We start from the raw sequence: 23580 nt of genomic DNA on the forward strand, positions 1-23580 counted from the left end.
AGCTACTTGCTTTCCTTCTCAAGACCAAGGGGAAACCCAGACCAAAATGTATGAATGAGGTGGAACCCTGCTCTTTCTCACATATGCAGACTCTCCCTGGCTTTCTGCCCACTTGCAGAAGGGACACAAATGCAGGGGTTTCAGGGCTCGCGGGGCCAATGCGCCACCATCAAGATACGGCCTAGGAAACCAGAGTGATTCCATTCTACAGCCTTATTCAGGTGTTACACTTACTGTTTAAGTGAACACACAATGGAGCTATGCCAAGGAGCTCCACCCCTGATGTTTGCAAATCACATAGTCCCGTCTGCTTACATCCATGCATTCAGTGTGAATGTCTGCAGAAAAAGGGCCTCTGCATGTACAGCTGTACAGAGAAGCCTCTACACAATCCAGAACTCCAGAAGCTTAGGGTTCTGGCTCACATGAAGGCCCCCACATGTACAACTATGCAAGTTGAGCCCCTCTCTCTGCAGATCTTTGTGTTACATGCACGGATGATAGGAGAGGCTATGTGATGTGTGCAACATTGGGGATAGAGCTATCTAGCACAACCCAACTTCCAGTTAGCAACATGTTCACTTAATCAGGAAATATAATAACTGAGTATGTCTTATCTGGCTTCATAGATTTTGCTAATACATAGTTTGGGAAAATTCAGAGATTAGCCTGTTAAGAGATCTCTAGATCCTCATCAGAGAACTACAGTTCCCAGCGTTCCTTGGAAAAAGGGATTGATTGTAAACCCAATTTTAACAGCGCCATCTCAGGCATGTTTACTCAGAAGTAAGCTCCACTGAAGTCAAAGGGGATTACTCTCAGGTTAGTGTACATAGGATTGCATCTTTAAACTGCAACCTAATGCACACTGACCTGTGAGTAAGTACAACTAAACACAGTGGAACTTACCTATGAGTAAACATGCTTGGGATTGCATTAGAAGTCTGTACTGTAGACCTTTACGGGCTAGTCCAACAATTGACACACTGGGCTGGTTCATACAATCATCTATGCCCACCTTGGCTTAAATAATAATAATAAACTAGTTTCTGACTTTCAAATGTAATCCATAGCTAACTTGCACATCCTGATTTTCATGGTGTATTTATAGATTCATTTTTACATAAGCTATGTAGTAAAAGTAGTAAACAGTTGCAGGTATTCACAATTTCAATGCTTTTTAGATAGTGGCAGAACACAGTATAATTAAAATGTTCTGTAACTATAAAAAGGGGGAGGATATATTAATACTTTTAGGGAGTATTTTTAAGTTGTAACAGATTGCTATGCTCACATATGGAATTTATGGAACAAAGTAACCATTTGCATCTATTGAAGTCAATAGTGCTTTGTTTTTTGAAACAATTAAATAAAAAAATTACTTCACTGGAAGCAGGAAATTGGCAGCCTTCCTGTATTTGCTTGCTGGTGATTTAAAAATAGACATTGATTTTTAAAGCCCTTGTGCTGAAATTGACAACTGCCTTGTTAAAAAAAAAAACATCATGGTGTATGTGTGTTTTTTTAACAATTGACTCAAGACTCATTTTTTGCTGAACTAATGGGCTCTTCTGAGAGAAAGGGTTACCACAATAAGCTTGTTTTCCAATGGCCAATTCCCCAAAGCTGCTATGTAAAGCATGCAGTTTAGCAGTACAACTATAATAGAAAGCTCCTTTAGGGGGGAAAGTGTTTCAACTTAAAAACCCATTGAAAATATGTGATTATGGAAATCAGAACTTATTTAGGTATTCATTTAGAAATAATAAGTTTATTTATTTAACTAATCAATTAATATCCTGCTTTTCAATGGAAGGTCTGGCTCACAACTGCAAAGTATTACATTTAAAGCAAAGCAAAGGCAGCCCAGCTGCAGCAGGGCACTGATGTCTTGGCTTGCCTTTCTCTCCTCTGCTCCTTCTCACAGAGCAATTGATGATGGCCCTGTGGGGTTGGGGCAAGTCTGGGGTTGCATTTGCCTGCTGCCCTTTCTCTCCTTATTTGTTTATTATTTACAACATTTATATACAACTCCATATCTAAACAGATGCCAGAGTGGTGAATAAGAGATATGAGCTAATTTGAGGGGGTCACTAATGGTTAATTTTATTGTATAAACGCCTTGTAACAAAATGCTGCAGTATATCCTCATCTTGCAAGATGGGGTACAGATTTCAGGCTGGAAGGGGGCTAAATCCACCCCCCAGTTCACAAGATGGCCCTGCCCACTCCCCCCCCTGCAATTATTTGGCGGTTTCTCCCATTGAAAAGAGTTGAAATGCCTCTCCTAAGGCTTAGTTATCAACAATAAAAACTTTAAGCTAAAATATGCTGGTGTTTGGCCCCACCCCTTTCACCTTGGGCCCATCCCTTTGTCATGAGGTCCCCAAAAGCTTCTCCAAAATGGAATTTGGCCCTCAGACTGAAGGAGGTACAACACCCTGGCAGAAGAAAAGTGGTCCTGATCTAGGCTCCAGCTAACCTGGAACAGGAGCCTTCTAGGCCTCTCAAAGTGGGGAAGGGATGGGAGGAAAAACTATCCTTTCTTACTCTACTGCAGCCTTTGCATAAAGGGATCAGGTTTAGGTTTGACCTCCAGTCTTGAATCTTTATTGCTACACACAGTGGCTGCATCATGTTGGCTGAGCACAATTGGAATTGCAGTCCAACAACTCTGGAAGGCACCAGGGTGGGGAAGACTGGTCTGGAGCGTAGGAATGGAGAAAAGCATCCTTTTTTCCTTTCTTTCCTCCTGACCAAGAAACTGAAGAGAGAACAGCTGAAGGCAGAGACTTGAAAGAAGGAGAGGCAGAAGATGCAAGGAGTTCAGATGTAGTACCGGAAAGAAAGGAGGCCACAGAAATCTCAACACAAGGCCTTAAGGGCAGCATTCTGTTCCCTGCATCCCATCGCAATAAGTGGTAATATTTTACATGGAGTTTGGCTTCTTTAGAATCCAGTCACTGGAGGTTTATGGTGTTTTTGTGATATATGGTTTATTTACACCTACACAAGTTGCACATAGGTGGGGTGTTTAGGTGTGATTCCCCCCCCAACAGATGTTCCAAAATTCACTGTTCCCACATAAGATCCCTAGGGAGACAAGATAGCACCCAACAATGTTGATGCAGACAGAACTCAAACTCAGTCTTCCCCAAAACTGCCACTCAGTCAATCTGCTGCCTTTGTCCATGACTTACAGAGGTCAAATTAGCACATTTCATAGGGAGGGGAAAGGTAAACCCTAATTCCCCAAATGGCTCTCTCCTTCCAGAAGAGCCCAATACAGAGAAGCATCTCCTTAGCAAAGCAAGGAATTTGACTACTCTAGCAGTCCTGCTAGTTCCATCAGCCCTCTTTAATCTAAAACCATTAATAGGCTGCTTTAAAGGGGTTATTCTGTCTCCTGATCACACCCCACTTTTATCCCAACAGTGGGAGATTCAGGACAGAAAAAGGAAGTATTTCTTCACACAGTGCTAGTGGATGAGACAACCAAGGGCTCGTCTACATGGGCACTTTCCCCTGTGGTAACTTCAGAGTGGCGGCAGGTGATCTACATGATGCAGCCGCCACTCTGAAGGGATCCAGGTGTGAAGCCCCAAAGCTCCACACTAAAAAAGTCAGGTATTTACCCAGACTTTTTTTTAGCTTGGAATGAGGCTCTGTGCCTCTGTGGAGACTTGTTAAGAAAATTGGGGGGGGGGGCTGGAAATCCCATCAGGGAGGGAGCATCCCATTCCTTTCCCCTTGTTCCCCCCATTTACCTGTAAATGCGATCCTTCACATTTACAGCTTAAAACACGCACACACGTCAGTCCATTTTTTAAAAAACAAACAAACCACTAACCATAAAAGAGGGGGCACGGATGCTCCCAGGCACCCCGGGCCTGCCACGTGAGTGCTTGGGTGGGCGGGTACAGCAGCAATGGCACCCAGAAAGCCCTCAACTGCACTCCTTCTGATGTAGATGGTCGGAAGGAGCATCAATGTGGTGGTGCTGCACCTTGGGCCACTGTGCGCAGCATTCCCAACATCAAGAAGAGAGCCAAGAATCACAGGGCTGCATAATTCATTTAGATAAGCCTTCTCCAACCTGGTGCCTTCCAAATATTTTGGACTACAATTCCCAGCATTCCTGAGCATTGGCCGTGCTAGCTAGGGATGGTGGGAGCTGAAGTCCAAAACATCTGGTGATGTGGCCGTACATTACACATACAGTTCAGGATGCAGGTTTCAAATCCCATTGAATAAAGACATTCTGTAGAGAACTTTGCATTTTTATTCTTTTTTTTTTCTTTTGAAGTAGTGTACATTCTGATTAAAAAAAAAAAAGTATGAAGTTCCAGTTATTATTATTATTATTATTATTATTTATTTATATAGCACCATCAATGTACATGGTGCTGTACAGAGTAAAACAGTAAATAGCAAGACCCTGCCGCATAGGCTTACAATCTAATAAAATCATAGTAAAACAATAAGGAGGGGAAGAGAATGCAAACAGGTACAGGGAAGGGTAAGCAGGCACAGGGTAGGGAAAAACTAACAGTAGAAAGTAACAGTAGAAGTCTGCACAACATCAAGTTTTAAAAGCTTTAGGAAAAAGAAAAGTTTTTAGCTGAGCTTTAAAAGCTGCGGTTGAACTTGTAGTTCTCAAATGTTCTGGAAGAGCGTTCCAGGCGTAAGGGGCAGCAGACGAAAATGGACGAAGCCGAGCAAGGGAAGTAGAGGCCCTTGGGCAGGCGAGAAACATGGCATCAGAGGAGCGAAGAGCACGAGCAGGGCAATAGTGTGAGATGAGAGAGGAGAGATAGGAAGGAGCTAGACCGTGAAAAGCTTTGAAGGTTAACAGGAGAAGTTTATATTGGATTCTGAAGTGAATTGGAAGCCAATGAAGAGATTTCAGAAGCGGAGTAACATGGTCGGAGCGGCGAGCCAAGAAGATGATCTTTGCGGCAGAGTGGTGAACAGAAACCAACGGACTGATGTGAGAAGAAGGAAGGCCAGAGAGAAGAAGGTTGCAGTAGTCCAACCGTGAAATAACCAGTGCATGAACAAGCGTCTTGGCAGAAGAGACAGACAAAAATGATCGAATCCTGGCAATATTATACAGGAAAAATCGACAAGATTTAGCTACTGCCTCAATATGAGGAATAAAGGAGAGCGAGGAGTCGAAGATAAAGCCAAGGCTACGAGCTTCCTTGACCGGAGTAAGCGTAACATCATTGACAGTAAGAGAGAATGAGAGATGAGGAGAAGGTTTAGGAGGAAAAACAAGCAATTCAGTCTTTGCCATGTTAAGCTTCAAGCGACGATGAAGCAGCCAAGCTGAGATATCTGAAAGACATGCCGAGATACGATCGTGAACATCAGGAGAAAGTTCCGGAGATGACAGATATAGTTGTGTATCATCGGCGTACAGATGATATTGGAGGCCATGAGATTGAATAAGCTTGCCCAAGGGCAACATGTATAAGGAAAACAACAACGGGCCAAGCACCGAGCCTTGCGGAACCCCTACTGAAAGGGGAAAGGAGGAAGACGAGCTGCCATTAGTCAACACGCTGAAAGAGCGACCCGCTAGATAGGAGGCAAACCAGTTATAGACAGAGCCACAAAATCCAAGGTCATGAAGGGAATCTAAGAGAAGATCATGATCAACCGTGTCAAAGGCTGCAGTTAGATCAAGGAGAATAAGAACGGAATAATGGCCTTTAGACTTGGCAGTAAGGAGATCATTGGTGATCTTAGTAAGGGCTGTTTCGGTGGAATGCAGAGGACGGAATCCAGATTGAAATGGATCCAAAGGAGAGTTACTAGAAAGAAAGTCAAGACAGCGAGAGTAGACCGCACGCTCCAGGATCTTTGAAACAAACGGCAACAAAGAGACAGGTCGGTAGTTAGACAGAGATAGCCTATCAAGAGTAGGTTACAGTTAGGTTACTGCCTGAAAATGGCATTAAACTTCCTCAAAGCTGGGTCTGGCATCTAGCCTAGCCTTTCCAGGAAAGAACTGTGTGAGAGGTATACCAAGCTTGCTTCCAGTTTTCCATGACATAATAATGGGAAATGGGAGAAACAGAAGCAGGCAGTAGGAACAATACGTTTGATCAGAGGTCTGAAATGTACTATAGACTTGAAACAATTTTATGAAACATCAATAATCTTTTATTGGTTAAATGCAGGCATTAAAACAATGAACTGATTACATGATTTAACAATTTCTGATGGAATAAAAGCTGCCCAATTTGGTTTAAAAAATAAACTACAAGTGCTATCTCAACAGGCATTCCCTCTTCTTGCTCACACAGGAGGGAATGCCTGGCTTTGAAGAGGATAACAGCTAAGATACACATGTATATCATCTAAAAACAAAGTATCCCTTCTCTCTGTTTTTACTTCAAATAGTTTTTGCTCAACACACCTACTAGGATTTATTTGGGTCTTCTTAAGTATGTGTAGAATTGTGTTGCAAGTAGTATTATCGATAGCTGATAAGATAAGATTGCGTAGTCTCCGCTTTAACCGATGTAAACACCACCCCCTAACTCTGTTCTCACAATCTGATCCTAATCAGGCCACGGTAAAGCAGACATTGGCTAAAGGAAAACCACTGTTTGTTTATTATACAACCCGCCTATCAATACAAAACTATCAAGGCAAAGAACAGCAAGTACAACAAAACACAACAGGCCATCAAATGGAACGGTGAGCTGAGAAAGATTAAACAGCAGGGCGTTTTCTTGTTTGTTTTTAAAGCACACTTAAAACACCAGAAACCTGGCTAAACAGATGGGTGGCCCATTTAAACAGGGAACGCGGTCTCAAATTCGGCAAACTTCAGCAGGCAGCTGGTTCTATTAATGGGGGCCACCACCAAAACAGCCTTTCTGTAGCAGCGAACACCAAATTGGACCTTTTACCATTACGGTTAGGGGTGGGGGAAAATCCTATTCGGCCTTTCCTAGGAGCAAGCCCCCTTGGACTCCGTGAGGCTTACTTCTGAGTAGACATGCCTAGGCTTGCACTACAACACCGTAGCTTTCTCCGATGCGAAAGTAGTTCATAACACCCTGAACAGAGCGGGACAAAGTTCGCGCAGACACGATGGCGATCCGGCTTAGCATGGGCGGGACGACAAATCTACGCTGAGAGATGCACGCCGAACCTTCCAAGGCTGGCTGCCCCGCCTGAACCTCTCCCCTTCCTCCTCGCCACTCCACGGTACAAGCCCCGAAGGCTTCAGCGATCCCTCTTGCCTGGGATCCGTTAATGCCCCTTCCCTGCAGGGCAGAAACCTGGGACCCGTTAATGCCCTTTTCCTGGCAGGGCAGCAGTCTTTCCTCTCACCAAGCTGCGTACCACGATGCCGCCACCTCCGCTTTGCGGCGGCTCGTACCAACCAAAGGAGACGCCACACTCCTTTGGCCAATTCCGGAGACGGGAAGGAAGAAAACGAAAGTATTGTTGCAGGGACCTTCTTCTTCTCTCCCCCACCCACCACCGCTTTTCTTAATTGGTCCTCCTGTCACGCGCTCCCAAGGGATTGGCCGAACGAATCAGAGGGCGGAGAGGAGAAGAGGGAGGGAAGCTGTTGCCTAGGCGACACTCTCCCTCCGTCCGTCCCTCCCTCCGTCCCCCCCCCCCCCACGCGTTTGGGAGGGAAAGTCCGCGTCCTCTTTGGCCAGACGCACTCGCAGCCGGCGGAGACGCGACCTGGGGACCCGGCAGGTAACGCGTGACGGGGCACAGCAGGAAAAGCCGCCCGGCCGCTGCGTGGACTGCACCGAGCCGCCACCGCCGCCGCCGAGGAGACTCCTCCTTAGCAAGATACAAGGCGCCGCCACTACTGTCTCCGCCGCCCCTGCCCGGGCAGGTGAGTGTATGAAACCCGGATGCGCTTTGACGAGGAGAGCAGCCGCCGGCGTCGTCTGAGGTTGGCTAGAGAGCGAAAGGAGGACGAGAGAGCTTGCGCGCGGCCGCCGTCGGCCTGAGAGGTCGCGGAGCGCCGCTGCTGCAGTGGAGGCAGCTCGTCGCCGTGCTGTGGCACCTGGTGCTGGGTGGGTGGCTCGCCCGGGCTGGGGGGCGAGGAAGCCGCTGGCGTGGCTTTTCAGCAGCCCCCTTGTCATAGCGGCGCCTGTGCGCACGCGGGTCCGGCTCTGAAAACCTTCCTCTGGCAGAGTTTTGCCATGTTTCCGCGATAGTAGGTCTCTCAGAATTCAGCGGGGCTCACTTCTTAAGTGGCTGTTAAGGGCTGTAGCCTTAACTTGGCTTTGAGGGCATCCGAGCTATAGGTTCCTTTGTGGTTTTCTTCTCGTTCGCTTTCCCAGAAAGGGAATTGTTGTTTCACCCTTGCGTGGGACCTGGCATGTTTTCTGGCAGTGACTTGTTTTCTTTCCAACCCCCCCTCCCCTCCCCTCCCCTTTGATCACAGGGGAGGTTGTGAGAAGATAAAGGCAGTTATCTGATTTCTTTTTCTTAAAAAAAAAAAAAAAACACCCAAAAAACCAAACCACCAATGCAATACTGGCTTGCTCAACAGGCACCAGAGTCAGACGTCTGCCGTCTTCCTTTAAGTGATCATGTGAAGTTTAGTCACCTCTCACTGTTTTATCATTTAGGATGAGTGAGAAGGCTGTGAAGAGAGAGACTGTGGATGCTTACTAAAACAAATGATAACAACTTGAGCTGTGAATGTTTACAAAGGCGAAATTATCAAAACATTTCCACCATTCTCTTCTTACACGCAAAGAACTGTATAAGGCTAATCTTGTTTGACTTTAACACAGCCCAGGGTGGGTGGGTGGAGGGTTGATCCCTACTACTCCCATTTAAAGTATTAGGAACTGAGAGTAAGAATTTGCTTAGTTTAAAGCTCTGTTTAGCATTGGGTCTCTTTTTTAAAAGCTTTTATTTTGTTCTGTATTGACTTCTCGGGTGCCCTGAATTGCTCTGGCCAAACTCCATTCTCCTTTAGCTGTTTATAATTCTTTCTTTCTATCCCTCACTTGGCCCAGGAAAAGGTGACAACAGCTTCCTGGGTCTTTTTAAATACTCCACTCCACTTGTAATACTCAGTTCTGCCAAAATCTTACTAGACTAAAAATGTGTATTTGTGCCCTTTACTGGAGTTGGATGTTCATTCACAGTGTTGTATAGTTAAAGTTTAAGGTCTTTTAGAATCATTGCTATGTTGAACTGTACAAATACACTTAACCACCTGTCCCTTCCTGTTGACTGACACGTGGGATCTTTCTTCACATTGGATTTGTATTTCTAAGCAAACATAATCCGTTTCAGACTCTTAAATCAGGAAGGGGAAGTTGCTTGGGTCAACTATCTTCTCTGTTCTGAAGTGTCCTAAGAGTTCATTATGTTATGAGCTTTCATAACAAGACCACAGCTTCAAATAAATTAGCCCTGTTCTAAAGCTTTTATATGCTGTCAATGACTTTGATATCTTAGTGGGCTGAAGTTTACCAGTATGCTGCATTCATAGTAATCTCTGATTACTGTTGAATAGTCTTATATAGCTGCTTAGCAAAGTAATTTTTTATAGTATTTATATTCTGAAATGTATGTGTGAAAGGCAGAGTGTTGATTGTGCCAACTTATTTTGATTGATACATTTCTTTCCACATTTATGTGGGGCCCATGGGGGTAATCTGTACCAGGGGGCTGCATGCCAGCAGTGGGCAAATTTGAAACCAGTGATGGGAGGGACCAGAGTCACATGCCTTTCTTTTTCTTTCTTTCTGTCACCCCCTTTTTCCTCCTCTCAGTGGGCTTATGGGTGAGGGACAGGTTAAAACTGATTGTTGCAGAGGGCATTTAGAATTGGTCTGCCTCTGGTTTAATAGAATGTAAGCAGCAGACATGCCTACATTTTAGTCAACTGCCTGAATTTCAGTAAACATACTAACCTTGCATGGAAATTGCTAAAAGTGACCAATTTTGGACATTGCCTGATCATGTGTTTCAGTTGGTAAACACTTGGTGTAAATTGGTAAGGAGGAAATAATTTTCTCTTAATGGGTTAATAGGAGACAAACTGATACAAATTTAGCAGGTAATTGCCAGCTATCGTGGGGAATGTCTGTCCAGTGGCTTGGAAGATAGTGAGATAACTGATTGCAGAAACATATCATAAAGAATAATGGTAGTTCTTCCTGAATCTTCACACATACTGTTGCTTTGAAAGTCAGTTACCACAGGAGCTGGATTTTTGTAGCATGAAGCTTTTGTGAACCACCCAGAAAGCTTCGGCTATTGGATGGTATAGAAATGTAATAAATAAATAAACAAACACAAGTCTGATGGTTAGGAATTTTATAGCCCTGAAAAATTACACCTACATGTTGATCCATTTGTGTGGATCTAGAAAACATCACATTTGAAGATTCCAGAAAGGTAGCCATGATAGTCAGTTGCAGCAAAACCAACAAGAAGAACTGTTTGTAGCACTGTTAAAAGACTAAGGTATGTCCAATCCTATGTATGTCTAGACAGAAAAAGTCTTATAACTTCCATCATTCCCTGGCCATGCTGGCTGGGGAATGCTGGTAGCTGTAGGAGATTTTTCATTCTAAACATGCACCTTAAAAATTCATGGTGGCATAAGCGCTTGTGGATCAGAACCCACCTTGCAAGATGCATGGTTATTCTTAGTTGATAGATTATATGTACACGCATACATATATGTGTGTACATATGTGTGTATATGTGAAATAACCAAAGAAGTTGTTTTGGTGTGACAGAGGGAGAGTCAGAAGCAGGGAAAGAGGTGTAGTGTTAGCTTATCTGAAGGCTGGAAACACCGTGAGGTGCAGCATGCTTCTCTCTGGAAGTCTGATATGTGCAGACTGAAGGAGAGGGGTGTTACCTTAGAGTGATAGAATCAGTAATGCAAGAAAGAGGTGTGTTCCATTACTATGCAGAGACAGTTGAAGATGAAAGTTATGATAGCAACAGGTAAAGGTTGGGCTTTTAAGAACTACAACTAAGAATGAATATAATCACTATTTCTTGGTCAAGCTTCTTTAACATAGAGATATCGATTTAAATTTGGGGACTCATAATTTTAAAGCTGAGTTCATTGTGTGGCATTGACATGCACACTGCTGTCTTGACTTGTTAGGAACATGGCTTGAAAGTCTGCACAGGCTGGCAACTGAAGCTGCTACAGATTTCTGACGGATTGTGTGAACTGAGTTTCGATGGAAGTGCAGTTACCAACATACTGTTGTGAGATTTCTGTCTGATTACTGTATGACTGTCATTATAGGTTTGTTTTAAAGCAAAGATTGATCATGAGTATGCTGTTCATTAAAATAATGTTAATATTTTATAATGGTTCAGGGGGCCAGTGGATGTGTATTTTATGGAGCTAATTGTTAGGAGATGGTTTCTTTGGAATAAAGGTTGCTTTGGAATGCTTGGGATGGACAAGTCTTCAGGGTTTGGAAAAAGTATGTGTGTGTCCTTGTGTGAGTAAAGTAATAAAAGAAGCCATTTTGGTGTGACATCAACTACATTGGCATGTAACACTAGACCATAGTTCAGGGGTATGTGCATGAGCTAAGCACTAGGCTAAAACACTCCTCCATCCCCTTTTCTCTTCCTGCAGAACTGGAAGGTGGAATAAACCGGGATCCCATTTGCTTTAGCTGATTCGTGGTTTGTATAAATCAGGAATCATGGTTTAAAATAAACTCCATTCAATTGCTAAACAAGCCAGGGTTTGTAGTTGGCTTGTTCAGCAATTGACTAGACTATGAATCTTGCTTCATACCTAACAACAAACCACCAATTGGGCAAAGTGAAACAGAATCCTGGGTTAATTCCTCTTGTTGGCCACGTAGGGGGAGTGAGCTTTACTTAAGACTTCACCTAGACTTCATTCTTCTCATACATCTAGCACAAAATCACGATTTAGTGTTACATTGAGCCCTACCACAGGGAAAAGCAGAAGTGGAGGAGAAAAAGAGAGAGAACTAGGTGAAGGTTAGGAACACTTTGTGGTGCCATTCTGGAGAATTAATATGAGGCAGCAGATCTGCTACCTTGTCAAAGGGTGTGTGTCCACTTCTGCTGTACTTGTGCCATTTTTATAATATTTATAAATATAGAAGTCTCCTAAGCTCTCCCCTCAAAAAGAACCCCAACCTGAGCTGTGCTGCCCCTGGAACTTCTCACTGCTTGGTGTAGTGGGGAGTCCATAACTGTATGTGTGTATCAGATATATATATTAGTAATTTTTCAGATAGTGTTCTAAGTACCAGTTATCTCAGTTGAACTACAAATGATCAATAGCAAGTTAGTGCTAGATTCACATGCTCAGTATGGCATGCTGAAATAAGTCTGTCAACCAGCCTTCCCCAATGCAGTGCCCTCCAGATGTTTTGGACTTCAACTCCCACCAGCCCCAGTTAGTATGGCAAATGGTTGAAAATCCTGGGAGTTACAGTCCAAAATGCCTGAGGGAAACAGGATAGGAAATGCCACCATAAATTGTTATTGGTTACTATGCAATGTGTCCAAAGTGTTTTTAATAGAAATCAGTCTTGTTCTAGATATACCTGGCACCAGAGCAATTTCAGTGAAAGGTAATTGTGTTGAAAGCAGTTGGATAGACACTCCTGTAAACTTTGTGTTTATTTGGATTGTTCAACTTTGAAAGTTCTGAGCAATTACAATACATTTGTCAATATACAATAGAAACCAGAATAAAATTAGACAAGTGTTAAAATAAAGTGTTGTTTCTCTCCTTTCTCTTCTTCCATACCTACACTTATGCCTGTGAGTTTGAAATCCCCTTCCTTGGTCCCAGTTTAGATAAATACAATGAACCCCCGTTCACAAAGGGGTCACCTCATTCTAGGAGTGGGCAGATAATAGAGCAGAAAAGGGGAAGTTTGGTGGGCGTCTGGGTACAGTGTTCCATGGGGAAGCAGGATTCTTTTAGAAAGCAAAACAAAAAATGATTGTGGTAGCTCTACGAAATGTTAAATGGGCCAAACTAAGCTTCAGAATCAGCTAAATTTGGCCAGTTTGGTGCTCTACAGTGCTAATGCAACTATTTATTTATTTATTTATTTGCTGTGGCAGGGGCCATGTGTTGCCCAGCTCTGTGGTAGAGCATATGCTTTACATGCAAAAGGTCCCAGGTTCTGTCTCAAGCATCTCAAGATAATGCTAAGAGAGGCCATGTTCAGAAGACACCTTAAAGCATGGCTTTAACCACAGTGAATAAGGCTTTGTGACTTAACCACCATGGTTAAAGCCGTGGTTTAAGGTGTCTTCTGCACACAGCCAGAGACACCTCCATGAAATCTTGGCGAACTTCTGCTGGCCAGTGCAGACAATGCTAAGCCAGATGGACGAACGGTCTGAAATAAAGCAGCTTCCTGTGTTCCTAAATATTCAGTTTTAATGTAGTTGTTGGCTAACTTTCTGTTTCTCTAGGTGAAGTATTCTATCTGACTTGGATCTTTTGTATTCCTATACCAACGGAAGTATGTCTAAAGAGACTGTGGGTGGATTTTGCTGTGTGTTACCTATTTTGCATATCTTGGAGCAGTATGCCAGTAACTGTACCATACCAAAGAGAAAGTATTGTATCTGTGAGGTGGTTGGGTTATATTTTGTTTGCTAAGTGACAGTTTTAAGTTACCTGTTAGGCATGTGGTGTGTCTTAGAGTGGAGAAAGGAGGACTTCTTTTATGTTATAGAGACAGAGGCTGTTTGGGTAGGTTGCTGTTTGCATCTTTTGAAATATGCAGTAATATTTTCAAGTTCTGTTTAAAACTGCCTTGAATTGCTTTCTAATTACACCACTCCCATCTTTTTCATACTTTCTTCCTTTTCTACTCTGCTAACTGAAATTTGGAGCAAGGGTGACAATATTGGATTTCATTGAAGACATAGCTTATTTTTCAAAACGATTCTTGGAAGGTCAAGGTTGACTTCTGGGAAGGAACAATCTGATCTCTTTTCTGAATTGCAGTGGTTCTAAATCAGTGTTTAGTAGCACTGGTAACTTCAGCTGGAGGTGTGATAAAGTATATTGCTTTAAAAGTAGTTAAATGTGACTTTAAAAAAATCAGGGTGTACAGTCAGTAGCGGACAAAAGAGTATTGCATAGCTTATTGGAAAAGAATGCCTTCAGTTTTGTTTTGTTTTGTTGCAGTATCTTTTTCCTACTTGGGTAAACATGTATTGGTGCAGGTGTGTATATAATTATTGAATGAATTCTATTGAACAATGCAATTTTGTAGGCAGGAGGCAGCCCTGGAGTTATTCTTCTCCATTGTCATTGAACCCAGCATGGGTGGAAGTGAAATAATCTGAACTACAGCATATGATCATAAAAAAGAAAGACACTAGAGGGTCCTTTTTGAACAGGTATTCATGGAATTATGGGGAAAAGAAAAAGAACTATTAATCCAGCTTTTGATAAATTTTAGTAGGCTGTGAGGAGAAGAATTCTATTTGTGATTTGTAAAAGAAAACAATCAACCAAGAAACATCCACAGCAATGATACAAGCCAGTTAAATCTGAGTCTTTGGATTGAATCTTCTTGAATTCTACTGAAGTTGTTGTCAGTGCTAGTAAATCTGTCTAGACATAGCAGGCTTTTCTCCCCTTCTGGACAACAAATTCCACGCAGACCACATCACAAACTGCTGTTTAAAGTGTATGGCGTTTAAGCCCTGCTGTGCGCATTAGTGTGTGGTTAATGTGCTTGCTATATTGTGGCTATTGGGAGCAAATTGACTGAAATCCAAGTAATTTAGTTTAATTGAGTTTTGGATTGGTCTATAAACTTTGTCTATATTTTTTTTGTGCTGACTAAATTTTTGTTGTGAAGAGCTAATCTGGAACTATAATAATACTTAACATTTTTGTGACACATTCCAAGTGTTTTATAGTGCTTTACATATATTACTTCCATAATACTATCCCCATATTGCAATCAAGGGAAGGGTGAAGGCTGCATTTGCGTACAATAATGAGCCAGAATCCTGGAGAATTTTGTTTTACTGTAAATGGGCTGCATGATAGTGCATGCAGCCTGATCACTCCTACTTGGCTCCTCCCACTGGCAGGATTTAAAAGCTCAACATTACATCTGAACCAGGGCTTCTGACTTGTTGCTCCCACAACATACTGGTTTCATAAGCCAAGAACAAACTTCATGGGAGAAGCCAAGCAGACACAATCAGGCTGCATATACTAACACAAAGCCCATTCACAATAAACTAGAATTTTCTGGTATTCTGGCTTATTATTGTGTGGGAATGGAGCCAATGGCTTGGTTACGGCTGGTTGTAGCCCAATCCTACGCACGTTAGCTAAAACATTTTTATCTCACATTTCTGTCCCAAAGGAAGACTCTTCCAAGTTGACAAGTAAAAGCCATAATTGAAAAGCAAATTAACTTCTTTTAAAAAATAAGGCATTAAAACTACACTATAGCCAGCAACAGGCTAGTGATAGCAAGGAATAAGATGAATGTCATATGTTAAAATTATCTGATGAAACGCTTACTTAAATAAATTAACTTGCCACTGAATGGCATATAAGGAGAGAGGCCAGCTGGGACTTCAGGTTTAAGGGGTTCTATAAAATGGATGCCATTGCATAAAAGAGCTCTATCCTCCAGGAACTGATGAAGCCTCTAAGCTATGCAAAGCACCATTGGTCCACCAGCAACCTGATCTTTTAGAATTGCTCCTTATTTAGAAAGAAGTTCCACTGTGTTCAGTGGGGATTATTTGAAGATACATTATGGGTCATAAGAAGGTACCTCTCCCTTTACCATTTCTTGGCAGATGATAGGAGTAATTCCTTAAGAATTGGCAAAGCTGTTTAAGAAAAAACTTATTAGGCACTTACATTCATGCCTAATATTTGCAAAATAAAAACAGCACTTTTGGCCCAGAGAATTAATATTTTGTTATACAAAGTATATGCTTTGAAGTCCATTGTAACTGGTATTTTCAACTCCAGATATTCAAAACCATGAAATTGCTAAATCAGGACATTGCTGCTTTTGTGTGATTATTTCAAAGCAAGCGTTGTCTTTATCTCTGCATCCAGTGAATGATTGATACAAGCTTCCAGAACTGTTCAATCAGTTTGCATCAAGAACATGTCATTCAAAAGTCTGTGTGCACCCCTTAATGGGGCTAAACTTTTAAAAAGTTACTCACTGACCTTGGAATCCAAAATCTATCCACAGTCTCCCTTATTAGTTGACTGCTTAAGCTTGGGTTATGTGAGGTCAGAACTGCTAACCAAAGGCAGCCAGAGCAGGCTACAACACTCCCCTCACCTGTCCAGCTCTATTGTGACAGAATAGTTCAGACATTCACTGCAACATTTGCAGAGGTTGGGCTGTTTAGGACAAGGCAGTTGTGTGCTGCTAAGGTAAACAGGGGAGCAATTTTTAAAATTATTTCATTGTTTACAAAATAGGCAATGAGATTTTGAATGCCTCCAGCTTGGGCTTGGTGCAAATGCTGTTTTTCAAAGCCTTACAATGAACAAGAAGTTCTGGACTGAGGCAGACAGCATTTGCCAGCTTAGCAACATTTACACATGTTGGACTGGTTTGTACAACATGGTTGGGTCATCTTTGGTTATTTAACCTGCTGTGAGTGTCTGGCGTGTGTGGCTGCCATTTTGAATATGGAACTCCTAATTGGAGTGATTGGGCATTGTGCCATGCTAACTCATGGGTTATTTGAGGATTAAACCACCCTTGCATGACCCTATTATTAATCGAAGGTCATGCAAGGGTTGTTTAACTCTCGTTTAACCCATGGTGTCTGGGTTTGCATGACACAACACAACCCCTGATTGTCCCAATTGGGGGTTACATATCCAAAATGACAGCTGCATACACCACAGTTCTAGCAGGTTATTGATAACCCACCATGTAATGTGAACCAGGTCAGTCTCTTGCATACTCTGTAGTGCTAGCATGAGTAGTCAATAAGAGTGCAACCTGTAAGGAGGTACAATTGTGAATTTCCTGTGCATTAATTGCGTTACATTTGATAGTTTCTTAATTATGATTCCAATCTTTAATATGACTCATCTGAAAATAAAATCTTATTTATAGCCTGTGTCCTCCCAAATGATTAGCAACAATATTTTGGATGTCTGTAATGACTTCAGTGTGAGTATACTAGTTGCTCAGTAACTCATAATGGTCGCACAAACAAACAAAAGCAGTAGCGCTGGTTTATAAATATTGGTGATGATGTATGGAGAATTCATTCGTTATACAGACTCAGGCTGTGATCCTAAAAAAAAATCAAAATATTCTGGGTTGTGGATCTGACTGGCACTGGCAGTCTCAATTCTAATTTTGAGTTCTGAACAAACTACTGCAGCCCTATTGAAGTAGCTCTAGCCAAATATTACTTTGGGTAATAACGTAATGCAGATTATAAGGAGTCCTGTGTGCTTCTAGGTATGGATTCAACGGCTGAAGTAATTTTGTATCTTTAAGCCATAGGTGGGCAACCAGAGGTCCGTGGGCTACATGCAGCCTGCAGTGTCTGGTGGTTCTTCACTTCCATCCTGAGCTGTTCCCAATGAGAGGTGAAAGGCAGAGGCCATGCAAAGCATCCCAGAGACCAGGGAAGATAAAAGCAGTTGAAAGTGCAGATCCAGCTTTTGAAAGGCAGTCTCCTCCCTGCTGAGTGCTTTGAAAGCATGGATCCAGCCAGATCAGCTCTTTGAAAAGATATTCCTTTTGTGACTGTGCATGTGTAATCCTATCTCTTTCACACACACCATCTATCCAGTCACACATCTCACAATACATACATTCATTCACACACATTGTGGAGAGGACGGAATGGAAGGGGATTGGGATCCAGTGTTAAGATTTGAGTAGGGTTATATGGGCTGAACAACAAGAGAGTTGTTGTTGTTGTTGTTATTATTGCAATTTGGCCCATTGGATAGATGTGAAAGACTTTGTGTTTGATGAGCAAAGGCTCAAGGTAGGAGATGACCACAATATGAACCAGAGTTTTAGCCAAGGAAACTGAGAGGAAGGTCCAAATCTTTGCACTGTTGTGTAGAAGGAAGTAATGTGATTTAGTGACAATTGATTATAGAGAGGGGTCAGAAAGAATGGTAAAATTTGTGCCTGATCAATAGGGTGAATGGTGGTTTTTGTCAGTGGCACCGAAAATCATCAAAAAATAAAGTGGCCTGGCTTGAAAGATGAAGACCTCAGTGTTGTATAATATTTAGCTTGTGATGGTAACCAAGCAGAAATGTCAAGTTGTTTACACTACAGCATTGGAAGGTGGGGAAGATCTTGGGTAGGGAGGTGTAGCTGGGAATCATCAGAATAGAAGTGGTTGTGAAAACCACAGGGTCATATGAGTTCACCAGTGACAGTATGCAGGGTGTGAATAGCAGGATACCAAGAACAGAGTCCCATGAATTCCCAGAGAGACCCGATATAGAGGTGGAGGGCGACATTATGAAATGATGACTGTAAAATTTCCTGAAGTTTAGGATTATGATAATTGGCATATGGAATAGTATTGAAGTTATGCTTTTCTCTTCCTTTGGTATATCTTAACATTCATATGCGTACCAAATTGATGCAGATGATTATAATATTAATCAAAAACTAGAAAATAAAAAAAAGTATTTTCTTGCTGTGAACAAAAAATACACAAAGCCTCAAAATAGTGCCGGAAAACATGAAAAGCTTTATTGTAGTATATTAAAATTACAACACATTTCAGACAAAACCCTTCAGGTGATTGGAATTACTCATTACAAAATAGTTCACAAACTCAAATTATATGTAACATAATTATAGTTGGGGGCAATTTCAGAGCGAGGGTTTTTAGCTTGTATGTAGTGAATGAATTCTTCATACATCAGCACCAGTATTTATAAAAACAGCTCCACGGGGCTTGGTTTTGTTGCTTTCTGGGGCCTAAGGGCATTATGAAACAGTCCCTTACAGTGAACCACATCTAGCTAAGCTAGGGTGAGGTCACAAATATCTGAACTGCTAAGGGGAAAAAAGGGATATTGAACTTTTGCAAATGCAACAGTTTGTTGTTCATATATGAAAAGAGCATTCAGTGTCTCTGAAAATGTAGTTTTCGTATAGATTAGCAAAGAGATTGTGAATGTACAGTACTGAACTTCTCTGAAAGTTTCATGGGACTTAATCTATATATTAAAAAAAAGAGAAATTCAGTTTGAGATAAACATTGTATCTCAAAATTCGATGCAATTTAAAGAGAGATGGCATTTAAAAAGAGCTCATGGTGCTCAAGTATAGCAAAAATAATAGTTTGATTTTTTCAAATTAGTACCTGAATACTTATACGTTAAATACAAGTAGCTTAAAATTAGGGGTGTGCTCCACTCCATTACAGATCCACGGATTTGAAGTGGAGCGGGCCAATCCGGACCTCTGAAGCCCGGTATCGGATCGGGGCAGGTATTTTCATTGAGCTCTCCACCACACCCCAGATCTCTTGGCTAAGTTAGTCACTACCTGTTCTCTACAAGTTAGCATCAAAATAATCTGTTCTTTCTTTGTCTTTGGTACAGCAATAAGACTTTGTTCAGTGTACTTTTAAAAACACTTGAATATTTTTTTATTCATCTTTGGGGATTTTTTTTAATATAGGAGTAGTAAATTGTTTAAAAACATATTACAAAAATGCATATGCTTTATCTAGGAAGGTGTGAACAGTTGCCAGGATAGATGTCTTCCTGACCACTCCTCAATGCTGCAGCCCAATCCCAAGTGTAGAACAGGAGGCTGACCAGGGGTATAATAGCTTTCCACATCAATTTCGCTCTGCCCTTTACAGCCTTTTCTGCTTTCTAGTAGCATGATCTCTTCAGTAGCAACTATTGCCAAAAGTCTTGTCCTGCTCTACTACATTTACTTTAGGCATTATCTGAGTACATTGTTTTAGATGATGCCTCCTGTTGAAGGTGAAAGAGAAAAACGGATCTGATTTGGGAGGTTTACTTTTAAAGCAAAGCAGCAAAATCTGTCATCAAAGAGTTGTAATTATATCTCTTCCTCTGCTTCTCCTGTCTGCTCGCCTCCTAATTCATTTTTATAAATGTCACTGGTACCTGCCTCCTCTGTTCCAGCAGTCCTGACCATGGCACTCTTCCTTCTGCCATTCATAGTCCTTCCTGATTCCTTAGGCTGGGAGTTGTAGTATTTGGGTACTAAATTTGGGTACAAAGTTGATAGTTGCAATAGAAATCATCATGGATACACAGGGCACAACATATTCTTTGGTCATTGTATCAAGAGAGAATTGCCACATTTACCTTTATTTAGCTGCAAATCCGTATCTAAAGTAGTAGATTTTGTTTGTTTGTTTCAAGATAAGTTGATTTAATTATTGCACATACATTCTTGCACACAGTGGCTTGGTTCAGATTTCATTCTAATAAATCAGTGTTTAATTGGCCGGGGAAATAGTGTTGTGATCACACACACTCTTCTTCCTCCTCTCAGTCTCCTAATTTGCAATCCTGGTTGCAAACCCTGGCCATTTATTTTTTAAAAAATAAAATAAAATTTTGTATACTTTTTTAAATGTTTACTGTTTTTAACTTTTGTAAACTGTCCAGAGAGTTTCAGCTATGGGGCGGTATATAACTGTAATAAATAAATAAATATTATCAGATTTGTGGCAATGTGTAAACCTTGGATCATTGCCTCACAACAAGGGATTTCTAGAATGTATAGTTGTACTTACTAATGTTGTCATTGTTTTTTGCATGAAAGATGATACTGAAAGATGATTTTATTTATTTATTTATTTATTTATTTATTGCATTTTTATACCGCCAATAGCCAAAGCTCCCTAGGCAGTTTTAATGTGGAATGTTTGTGGCTGTAGCATGAAAATACTGGAAATTGTTCTGGATCAGGGCTGGATACAGCGCCTGGGTTTTGCCATTCAGCCCACCAGCTTCTCTCCCAGGCCCCACCCCTTCTCCTAGAAGAAAGGTCTTATCTTCGATCAGCAGCTGATCAGAAGATTTTTTTTTATTATTATTAATAATAATAATAATATTTATTGATATAGCACCATCAGGTTTTCATGGTGCTGTACAGAACAAAATAAAACAAAATACAAAACACCCTGCCATATGGCTTACATTTTAAAATCACAGTAACAAACAAACAGGGAGGGAAAAGGCCAACCAGCATGGGGGACAATAAAAATAATAATAATAAAAACTAGTATTGTCACACTACAGATTATAAGTTTTTGAGAAAACTGTTTTCAAATAAGATTTAAAAACTTCTGTCTCCTGAAAAATAAGTAAGACCTTTTTCATGAGTCTCTCTCCTTGCTAAGCAGGGAAAATTCTCCCTCCAGCTGATCTGCATGGATCAGCAGAGGATGAAGCTGGTGTGTGTGTGTGTGTGTAAAAAAGAGGTGGGGGAGGGTGACCACAGCCACTTTGGGCACTGGCCATTCTTGACTGCTGCCATGTGGTCCCGGGGGTTCCCTAGGTGGAAATCTAGCACTTCGCCGAGAAAAAGTTTCCAGACTCATGTCCTGGATTACCATGCAGTGGACCTGATTAAAACATTGCAGCTTTCAATAAACATGCAACTTGAAGTATTTTTTGGGAGATGACAACTGTACTATTCAACCAAAATTCTGCTACTCTTGAAGTTTGGCAGCAGCACTACTATTTACTGAGTTGCCATGGGTGACCAGGCCACAGGAACTTTGAATGCCTCTCCTGTCTGACAGGTCAAGGATTGGATGTCAAGAACTCCTCCAGTCCATCAGGTTAGTTTCAGGGTTAGTTTCATTATTTATGTAACAGCTGAATCATTTTTGTGGATGGAGTAATTATCTGTTTAGTCTTCGTAGATGTCAGTTGTTTGTACACTCTTGGTGATACAGCTTTCCGGGAGAGGGTGAGGACAGCCTTCAGACATTGTGCCAATTTATGGTTAAGGAAGCCATGCTTTGCATTTGGTTGGCAAACCAGAATCAGAATTCATATAGAACCAGAATGGGCCTGATCAGACAACACACTAAGCCATGGTTAAACCACTAGCCCTTTTTCAGCAAGTGATTTGTGAGTGTGTTTAAACCGTGGTTATGTAGCCACCATGGTGGGGAATTGTTCCTTCCCAAACTGTATAAAAATGAAGATCAAAAAGGGAATGGCATGCTAGAATGTTCAGTCATATTACTCTCAAATATGGGTTGGCAAAAGCAGTTAATGGCACTTTCCCTCCTGGATAGTTGCCAGCCTCTGAAATTGGAGGCTGCTGAGTATCCTATACAGGGCAGCTGGCAGATGGAGGGGATCCTCTCCTCCATGCTCCTGCTACCCTGAATTTTTGCCTAGATGGGTGATTTTGCCCATCTTGGCATGGCTTTCATGAGAGTGAGGAAGGGGCCTGGAGACCTGATAAGAAGCTGCATAAAGCAGCTTCCGCAGTCTCCTCTCTGCCCCCAGGTCCACTTCTTTTTCACCCTTTCCACACCCTGTTTTCAAGGCGTGAGACATAGCTGCTGTGGTGAGAACCATGCTGGCTATGAGGGGGAGGGGAGCACAGTTTGTGGGAACTGAGGTCAGAATCCTAACTCAGACCCCTTTTTCCAGACCTGAACAATGCTATGACCCTATAGACAGTGTTTAATAGGGGTGTGCAGAGCGGGTCTGCTCTGCTCCTAAAATTGGACCGGCGCTCTGGTGAGGCGATTCTCTGCTCTGATTTCCAGAGTGGCTCTTTCTCTCTGTCTGTCAGATTACTTGTCGGAGAACCATTCTGTTTTCGGGTAACAGCCCTGTTATAGCCTATGGGAAACCAAAATGCTTACAACTTTGTCATTTTTAAAGGTAAAGAGATTAATCTTGGCACATGATAGTTCTTAAGTAGTGATTTAGCCATGCCGTATTTAAACCAGTTCCCTTCATCCACCCCCCCCCACACCCCGAAACTGCACAGGACCCTTTATGCTTTACTTTGCTGATGCATCTTCAGTTTATAAAAATAGAGATCTGCTTCAGTTTATAAAAATAGAGATCTGTTCCCTGACTTTTTGCTCTAATGAGGTGAAATGGTGTGTGTGTGCTCTCTCGCTATGAGAGGTCAGACAAGAACAAACATAAATACAATACCTTTATTTATTTTTTCAAAGCACATAAACTTGAGTCCTGTCTTCAAAACAGGACATAGATACTAGTACTAGCAATAGCAAACTGTTCTCTCACTGCCCCTTCTTCTCTTGACTTTACGCCCAGCCAAGTTGTGTCCATACTTGCGGTACACAGATCAACCTTTTGCATGAGATTATTTTCCGCATCCTAATATTGGCTTGAGACTGTATGGCTCTACACTGCCTGCCAGTCATCATCACTTCCTGGGACAGCTCATTTACATGGAATGGTTTTCATTATTTTCATAATGTGAGCCATTTTTCCTAAATCCTTTTTTTCAGCCAACATCAATTTTTCAAGAAGTGAAGAAAATTGGTTGTAGTTTCATTCTAATTCAGACACAGCTCCCA

General features: G+C 41.8%; 1 protein-coding gene across 1 annotated transcript in view; it reads left to right on the forward strand.

Moving 5' to 3' along the window:
- The first annotated feature begins 7787 nt into the window (after window positions 1-7787).
- Window positions 7788-23580, forward strand: part of PIK3CB (phosphatidylinositol-4,5-bisphosphate 3-kinase catalytic subunit beta) — a 101986-nt gene continuing 86193 nt past the window's right edge. The window contains exon 1 of the mRNA XM_063132250.1: window positions 7788-7879. The gene's annotated coding sequence lies outside the window, so the exon portion shown is untranslated. The remainder of the gene's footprint in view (window positions 7880-23580) is intronic.

This window comes from Elgaria multicarinata, chromosome 8 (genome assembly GCF_023053635.1).
Source record: "Elgaria multicarinata webbii isolate HBS135686 ecotype San Diego chromosome 8, rElgMul1.1.pri, whole genome shotgun sequence".
NCBI lineage: Eukaryota > Metazoa > Chordata > Lepidosauria > Squamata > Anguidae > Elgaria > Elgaria multicarinata.